The following is a 10,122-nucleotide window of genomic DNA, read 5'->3' as shown; positions in this document are numbered from 1 at the left end:
TGAATATGATTTGATTTCCTGAAACCAAGAAAACATCATTTTTCCACTTAAAACATACATTTCAACTTTTTAAAATTAATAACTCACATGTACAGACATGGGTTCTAAATTTTATGCTTCATAGTCCTCAAACACATCACAACCAAGCTTCAAACAAAATTTCATCGCATATGAACAAGATTTGCACCATGAAATGTAAAAAAGAATTCAAATTGCTATTTAAAAAGAGGCTTACTGCCATGTTTTAGGTTTTGGGTCTTAAGAATTGATTTTACAGACAGCTACCAGACCTGCCATTGGTCTCATAGTGTTGGTCATCACTCCTCAGTGTCAATACGATTCCACATGAATCCAGTTCTCAAGCTAGACAACCAATCTCCATCCTAGTCTTCTCTAGATAATTCCTGCATGAATTGCCCTCAACAAGAGAGAGATGGAGGAGAAAGACCGATTTTGCATCTCTCTGTTTAGGCCACCATTTACAGAGTTGAGATTGGCGATATGAAGCAAAAAATTTGAGCATCCAGTGGGTGAGATCAGATAGTATGAGTCTTCTTTAACTTCATAGCCCCTCTCAATTCTTGATGCGTTGTGTAGGATGTCAAGATAATTTTTTTTCTTCAAAAAAATGACCCCCCTCATGTGAAATTTTGGGGGGCCCTTGGCCCCAAAGGGCACAACTCTTCTCCTTTAAGACATTTTTACACTTCCACTTGACGCTCCGTGCCTATGCTTTGGCAATTTCGGTTTCTGACGATCGATTTGAAAATTTCTACTTAAATGTCTTGGAGATCTGCATTGCTTGGAACTTGCTCCACTTCATGCCGGATCTTGGAAAAATTATTAAAAATCTGAGACCATTGCGAGATCTTTTTGAAGTGATTTTAAATACCGCCTTCTACGACCCCTTAAAATTGCCAAATCCACATTTTCTGCTTCCATCGAGCTTGAATTTCTACTTCAAATTGATAGATTGGCACATTTCTGGCTTTCTTCGGGTCGTAAAATCGTGCTCTCAAGCACTCAGGACCCCCCGTGTGTGCTTACACACACACACACACACACACACACTCTCTCTCTCTCTCTCTCTCTCTCTCTCTCTCTCTCTCTCTCTCTCTCTCTCTCTCTCTCTCTCTCTCTCTCTCTCTCTCTCTCTCTCTCTCTCTCTCTCTCTCTCTTTGTGGTGTGTAAGAGGCAATGAAGAGTATCATGAAATACTTGAATGGCACTAGATCTATGTGCATGTTCTTTGTAAGGAAGGATGCATCTCTCTTTGTGTATGTAGATATCGATTTTACAAGGAATGTGAACTCTAGGAAGTCTATAATAGGTTTAGCCTTCACATTCATAGCGGGTGCAATTTCATTGGTCTCGCAAATGTAGCCACATATGCCCTTATCTACTATTGAGGCTAAATATCTTGCAACCATTGAAGCCATATGGCTTAGTTGTCTTGAGGGAGATTTGTGTATTGCAAGAGAGGTACTCACTTTGCATAGTGATAGTCAGAGTGCCATCTTGTTGGCACAAAATCATATCCTTCATGTAAAACAAAGCACATTGAGGTAAAGTATCACTTCATCAAGAAGGTGCTCGGGGAAAGCCGATTGAGCTTGTCAAAATTCATACAAATCACCCTATAAATGTTCTCACAAAGAGTTCGTCTATTGAGCGCTTTGTGCATTGTAGAGTGTTGATGGGCATTGGATAGTATCTTCAATGGTTATTCTTGTTAGAAGTGGTCATATCACAAGTTCACAAATACCCATGCCCTAAATTATGGGCGCTTCTTTACTATTTATTTGGTGATTGGCCAACCTACTTTATGGTAGGACAACTCCTTTATTTTTGTCTGAAGAAGTGTGGCCACAATCATTTATTCATATACTTGAAAGTTCTTGGTGTTGAGAGAGGGAGCTTGTCGAATATGTGAGCTAGAGCTTAACAAATTTTGAACATGTAAGGTTTCAAGTGTTTGCTAGAATGCAAACATGAATATGCAAAGTTTCAAGTGTTTGTCAAAAAGAAAACATGAAAGGAATCTACATATAATTTAGAGTGAGATTTTACCTATGCAATCAATGGAAAAGATTGCATGCCTGGTCAGAATGTATTGGCTTGGTGCATTGTCTTGCTTGTAGATTGTAGTTTTTTGTAAGGTTGTTTGGCTTGCTAGAATGTCTAAAGATGTCCACCAAATTACCAATGAGAAGATTGACAAGAAGGCTATCCTACATGGAAGTACATGATGATGAATCTCTTGAAGGATAAAGGCTATCAAGACTACATAGAAGGAGACAATACAGTGACACCTGAAGCTTCTACAAGAAATACTTCGGCAAATAAAAAAAACAATTTAAAATATTGGTATCAAGCATAGAATAAAGAAATTTATTGGCTATCTATAAGTACAAATTGTATGAATTTATTTCCAATGACCAATAAGTAGCTTGTATCACAACTACTTTTTTTAAGCTTAATTGAACAAATGCACAATTGATCTATGAAATCAACCTAGTCCACCTTAAGGAAGGGTAGTGGAGCATGTCTGGTGTGATCCTTGTATGAGGACGTATCTCATTCCATTAAACATCCTAGTCTTTCTTGATTTCCTATTAGCTTTGTGTGACAATTTGATGACTCAAAGTGACACATTAGTGGCATATCTGTGTAGGTAGCTCATAAATCTTGTTCGATATTTCTTGATCTTGACTATAGTAGTGTCAAATATTATTTATCTTGACTATGTTGTTTATGAGAGTCTATGATAGTCTAGATCTTGAACATAAACATGAATATCTAGAGGGGTATGCATGATAAGGGGGTAGTCATTGTAGACAAAGAGGAGCTCCAGCATGATGTACACACTAGGATAGTGAAGCTAGATATATAGGGACATCTACACCCTAATGTGCTACTTTTCCCTATCCTACTCTAGACATGTCATCATATGAGAATAATTATGATACATTTTAATCTATGCATTAGGAAGTTGGAGACGTACTTTTTGAAAATTTCAAAATAATGCAATGTATGTACAACCAACTAGAAAACTTCAATATTTGGCATATCAAAGACCATTTGCAAGGAGTTGCTCATTAGAAGTGGACATCTCTTTGGCCTTCAACTGACTCCTTGACTTGCCAGCCATTGCTAGCACAAGTCTATAAACCAATGCTCTCGGTATTGAAAGCAATACTTTTCGAGTTTTAGATACTAATCAAAGGTCTGTAGAATGCTAGTGTGACAGAGCCTAGCATAGATCATGCTTTGCAATAATAAGCCACATTTCTACAATAGGTATAGATCAAAGGTTTGTAGAACACTAGTGTGACACAGCCTAGATCAGGCTTTGCAATAATAAGCCACATTTCTATAGTAGATTCAAAATCATCAATGAAATGATAAATTTTCAAGCAAGCATAGTTAAGTGCTAAATCTACAAGCAAGTATAGAAATCTTCTGAATAATAGCTAGTCCAATATAGAGAACAAGCAAGTTGATTTAGCTAGCTAAAATGATTACAAGTTGCAAGATAAGATTATTAGTAACTAAGTTAGAAACAATAATGATTTTCTTTGAATGTTGGGGCCTCAAATGCATACTGACAATTTTAACAAGATGTCAAATACTGTAATGTATGAGAGAGAGATGCATTTGACTTTAGGAATTCAACACATTGTGTTTGTTAATGTCTTCCTATGCCTCCTCCCCTTAAAACCATTATTCAATGTTTAACAATAAGCATATATGACTAGGTACACATCGCACCTTCCTTGGCATTGGTGGGTGGATAATCACATGCACCATAATCTATCACTAACTTGGTACTACTATTTCATGGTCATATTTGCATAGTTATGTATCTACAAATTCTCTCTCTCTCTCTCTCTCTCTCTCTCTCTCTCTCTCTCTCCCCCACACACACACACACACACAAACAAATGCACACATAGATGTTCAATGTCAACTTTCCAATCAAAGGAAAATTAAAGCCATGGACAATATACCATAGTGTGCATTGTGTCTACATGATAAATTGCATGAATAGACTTTGCAAACCACATAAAAATCCTACACATTATGTTATTTTGTCTATGGTATGATATAATGGATTTTTGCTTCACCCATTCTTTTATAGTGTGGCCTGTTAATTCTTGATATTTACAATGGGTCCTATAGTCTCGTATAATGCATTCCTGCTTCACTCACTTTCCTTGTTGTGTGAGAATTGATTATTGATCTTCATGATTGGTCTTGCCACGTGCCACTACTCTTATTGCATGACACATGTTCCAATTGCATTAACATACACCATTCTATTATCCCATTGCATTTCTCATAAATCCATATTCATGGCATTTAATTGTGCATTCTATCTATTGTTTTATATTTGCTTCTATCCCAGTAGTATCAATTCACTTCACTACTAGTGTGTCAAAACTTGGCATATGGTGATATAACATGTACAAGCACTTGCAATGTCATGCACTTGAAGGGGTAAATTTTGTGGAAGGATGGAAGCTATGGATTAATTTTGTGCTTTAATTTTTTGTTACAATGACTAGTTTCCAACAAGAAAAGTTAGTGTGATGAGATCGTGGCACATTTATGGATGTTTAAAGTGCTCCTGCTTTAGATGCTTCAATATAAAATGGCCATCATTGGCACAAATGATACTATTGAGATTGTAACCTTTCCAAGTACAAGGGAGGTCCATGGATGCCTAACCTTACTCTAGCCCTGCCCGATAAGGATATTTAGAAGTTTTCCTAACAATTTTCACATGAATACTAGAAAAGGCCCAAATGCTCCTCAAAACACACTACCATCTAATGCTACATGTATGTGTGATCCCCAAGTTCATGTGGCCTATGGTTGTTCATCATCAAGCTAAATGGGGAATGAAAGTAAGTTCTCATATGCAAATTGAGCCTTGATAATGCAACGACTAGATTGACCTCTAGGCCCCATTGCTCAACACATGAATAGGCACACGTGTGCTGAAAATTATCAGGAGTATGGTATATGGCATCCATTGTAGGTTCTTAACATCTTTGCAGCCTCTCTCTTACTATGAATGACGCTAACTCCATGATCTCTATTAGTTCTGGGAGCTATTCATTATTATGCTCAGAAATGCATCATGTATGAACCAATGCAATTGCTGTTGCATATTTGCCTTCGCTAATCTCTCTCTCTCTCTCTCTCTCTATATATATATATATATATATATATATATATATATATATATATATATATATATATATATATATATATATATATATCTCTCTCTCTCTCTCTCTCTCTCTCTCTCTCTCTCTCTCTCTCTCCACACCAAACCCCCCTCTTTGCATGCAAAAGAAAGAGGTTTCATTCACCAGAGGATGACCAACCACACTTCCAATGGAGAGGAGAATAAGATAAATATATGAGTTGGAGGAACATACAAACTCTACAAATAGAAGATTTCCCTATTAGCCCACCTTATATCTCTCTAGATGGAATCATTCTCCATTTCCCTCTAGATGGAAACCATTCTTCATTTCCCCTTTTTAAGTATTGACATTCTCTTTATGATGTTTCATGCATCCAATGGAGTTTTCCAATAGTACAATTCATAACCATTGTTGCACTTTCTAACTTTGACAAAGAAGCTCAATATGATAAGGAGGCCTTTTAACTTCTTCCACGTTCCACATGCCAAACTAAGAGAGTCCGTGTAACTTATGATGGATGGTGAACTATAAATTTGAGCCAACACTTTTGAATCAATGTTATCTGTGTGATGAATTACATTTTTGAGCTGCCACTTATTAGTCAATGTTATATATGATTATTTGAAATTCTCCCACTTATTTTGCCTTCTTTTAGTCATCATTGATCAATGCATGTTGGAAACATTAATCATATTGAGGAACTTGTATCTACCATGAAGCATGGGTTCCATATTGATGGTGATTAATTTTAAAGGTTTATGTGATTGTGACCATTTCACTCACACACACACACACACACACGCACGCACGCGCACGCGCACACGCACACACACACACACACACACAGGTGCACACACACAAAGTGTGTGTGTGCATGAGTGTGCATGCACACAAAGAGAAAACTATATATATGACTTACAAGAAAAAGTAAGAGGAAGGGATTCCAAATGCTTGGGCATTACATTACATATAAGGCTTATGAGTTTGTTTGTGTGTGTGTGGTTTTAAACATCATCATTTTACAAACAAGTGCCCTAATGACCCACGCTTGTGTAGGTCTTAGCACGGAGCACTGGTGTATATGAATGTGTGTTGTGGCAAAGATTTCAAAGTTCAAATTATATTTATTATATCAAGCTTCCTTGAATCCTCTTGCCACACGAAACATGCTTTTGAACCTCGATGCAAAGCATCAAGAGAACACCATCACATGAAGCATCAGGAGAATCTAGGTGCAAAGCGCCTAGTAAGTAATTATTGACAAGGGTGGTAGTATCATAAGATGACCATATTACATGAGTATTTTAAAGCATATTAGAAATGCTAAACCCTTTGAGAACATACATTGGCCATGTTTATTTTCAATGAAACCAATAAGAAGGATGGAAGTATCATAAGATGGGCATATTAACTAAATAATTAGTTATTTTGAGTATATGTAAACATGGGGGGGGGGGGGGGGGGGGGCACGGGTGGAGTGAAAGGGTTGCCATGCACACATGCACACATATACTAGGAGTATCTCATGATAATGGATATAATAGCATGGAAAAGTTAAGCATTATAGGTAAGGTTTAGGTAAAGGATGTAGCTAGGGATGTGACACTAAAGGACAGATTGGTTTAAGGTTTTACGAAAATGGAAATATAAAAAGTATGTACTATGGGCTGTTTAACTCACATAAAACCTACAAGCAATATCTAAGAAGTTGTGTCATTACCATGTTGAAGTCTCCTCCGAAGAGGTGTTGACCATCGGGCACTTGCATAAGTCGCTGCCATTGTTTGATCTTGATTCTTCTATTTGTGGATCCAAAAATGTTGGTCAAGTGAACCTTTTCTTAATTTCACATGATTGACACCAATTTTAGTCCTCCTTTGCCAAAGCAATAAATATACTACAGATTGAGTGTTGATTTAATGATTGCCATGCACCCTAAGTACAGGCTAGGTAGGCCTCCCATAAAGCAAATGTTATCCTTATATGATGAAATTCCATCCCACTATTATGACACTGCATGTTCACTTGAAAAAAACCTTAGAGATGACCACAATGCAAGGTTTCAAGGATATCATAGTTAGCATCATTTGCAATGTATTTTGGTTTGTTGTGTGTGATAACATGTGATTTTCCCCTCTTGTTTTACTTTCCATATGTCAAAAAAATATTAAAAAGGAACCAAGAGGTTCTTCTGTGTAGATGATCAAGATCTGATACACAATGAAGTTTGAGATGGGAGCTACGAATGTGAATCAAGATTATAGTTAGTGATTGTCAGAATTAGTGTGAACAGGTCTTAGTGCAAGTGAACTTGAACCAGTTTAGCTGTGAAAATTGATTGATGAAAGTGGTTCAATTAAGCTAAGGGTAAGTCTTAATTGGAATGTTGTTTGGAAATAGAGGGTTGGAACTCTTGAGTTGACATCAAGGTTGATGCCAGGAGGCATATTCCACGGTGGATTCCGTGAGGTTTTACGGTGGATTCCGTGAACTTAGATGACCGGGGCTCATACGCAAAGAGGATTCTTTGTGCGAGAAGTTGATGGGGACGCCTGTCCTTTTCGGGCGTTTCATTAATTTAGTGTGTACATGGGTGATTCCATAGCGGGTGATTTCGCAAAATGCATATTAAATTAATAAACGTTTATGAGTTTAGAGTGCGTACTCGTAATAAATTAAGGTTAGGATTTATTTCTAACCAGTTGATTTATTTATGTAGCTGAAGACTGCTAGGTATTCACTTTTGTCGGTTTAATTGTGTTATTTTACTAACGATTGTGAATGCTTCAGTTGATGTGTAGAGATAGCAGTAGTGGCGGAGGAAAGCATTGGAGTCTAGCGGGTTTTCGACTATATTTTGATAGGCGTCACGCCTATATTTTGTTATGTCTATAGAGACATCGATTATTTATTTTGTATGCGCTTATGTGCCTGGATATGTTATTTCTATTTGGACATTGAGATTGGGCGTGCCAGACTCTATGGGCACCGTCCATTAGCTTTATTTTCCTATTTTTGGTAGAAAGCAAACTCAAAAGCTAAAAGCTTGTCATATTTTTGTAATTGGGCTATTTTTGAGCATAAAGATTGGAAATATACATTAAATACATGCTTTGTGAAGCGCTCACACAAGGCATGGGGGAGATTGAACCCAATTTGTCTTTTGCCTCATGTCGTGCTTGCTTTTACATGGGTTTTTGTGCTAAAAAGTAGAGTACTTTGTTCTTGGGGACCTTCCGGGATTCACCACGTGAGCTATCTGCGACCGATCTGCGCACCAGTGGTATCAGAGTGGAGCAGAGATCAAGGGCTTCCAATCGCTACCAATCTCGGGCGAAGGCGGAGCTCCAGGAACAAACGGCCTCTACAGTCAATCTCGTCGCGAACCGTCGATACAGGCAGACTTCTGGCGATCAAGAACCCCTGTTTCCACTGTCAGATCGCGAAGGACCAGGCTCTGTCGGTGGAGGACCACTCATCCATTCTCTTCATCAAGTCGTTGCAAACAGAGATAAGATCTCTTCATAAACAAGTTTATTATTACCTTAAAGCTTAATCTTAAGCTTAAGAAGCTTATAAAGCTTCATAATCATCAAATCGACTTGCAAGAGGAGCTCCCGAAAATTCCGCGTGGGAAAAAAACGCCCCCCCCCCCCACGAAAATTGACGACGTGCTGCCATACTCCTTCCTTCCATAACTTAAGCTTATTAAGCTTAAGCTTAATTCATTAAGCTTAAGTCACTCCATACTTTGCAAGTTATACAGGGCAGAGAAGTCGATATACTCCGGGTCTCGCACTCCAGAAGTCAAGTTCAGTAAGTCACTTGGAATCAAGTTCTACAAGTCGGCCTAAGTCCATCAAGTCCACAACTCTGCAAGTCTGCTAAGTCTGCAACTCTGCAAGTCAGACTAAATCAGAACTGACTAGTGCTTAAAACTCATAGAAGAGTTGTTCGTATGCAAAAACTCTGAACTGGAAAGTTGTTCGCAGCAAGCTGTTCTACCTATCTACAAGTTCGTTGAAGTACTTTCAGCAAACGGAGACAGAAATATTTCAGAATTTTTGAAAATTGAAGAAGAAAATACCCAAAAATACATAGCCTTGTAACCCCAAATTTGAGCTACGCTCATCCCGCTAATTGATTTTGAGTGAGAAAGGTTTGTTGAGTTTTACAGGATGACTACCCCACATATGGATGATCCTATGGCTGAAGACGATCTACCCGAGCCTACCATGGAACAAAAGCTGTATCTTATTATGCTGCAATTGGAAGAAGAGCGAAGAGCTAGGCAAGCCTTGCAAGCGCAATTGACAAAGCTACAAGGAGCGTCCACTGATAAAGAAGAACCTCAACCTGAAGATTTGATTCGCCGTACCATCGACGCCACTCTTGAAGCACAAACCATTCGCAAGGAATCCAAGATAAGTAAACGAAGTTTCAAGTTTCGCACTTTCAATGGCATAAGAGAAGGAAAGACTGTTTTATCATTCATTAGCCAGTTTGATGACTATTTCCATGAGGAAACTTATCCCGAGAAAGATAAAATCAAGCGTGTTACTAATCATCTGATAGACAGAGCATCACTTTGGTGGACTGTAGTCCGCAAGAGCATAGAATGTCCTGCTACATGGGAAGATTTCAAGAAGAAGTTCATGCAAAATTTCCTTCCACCGCAATTTCATGAGAAGGCTATCAAGCAATGGGATTTACTTCAACAACGCGATCGTGAGCCTATTTCACAGTATACAGAGCGTTTTTGGAATGCACTCTTACAGTTACACATACTTGAAGACGTACCAGAGACGACACATAAGCGGAAGTACATGTCTGGACTTCTTGGACATTACTACGCTGAGGTGAATATGTTCAAGCCTGCTACCCTTGAAGATGCCATCTCCTT

The sequence above is a fragment of the Lygodium microphyllum genome, chromosome 30 (genome assembly GCF_053477565.2).
Source record: "Lygodium microphyllum isolate KBCC chromosome 30, Lygodium_microphyllum_v1.1.10, whole genome shotgun sequence".
NCBI lineage: Eukaryota > Viridiplantae > Streptophyta > Polypodiopsida > Schizaeales > Lygodiaceae > Lygodium > Lygodium microphyllum.
This window is presented reverse-complemented; position numbering follows the sequence as displayed.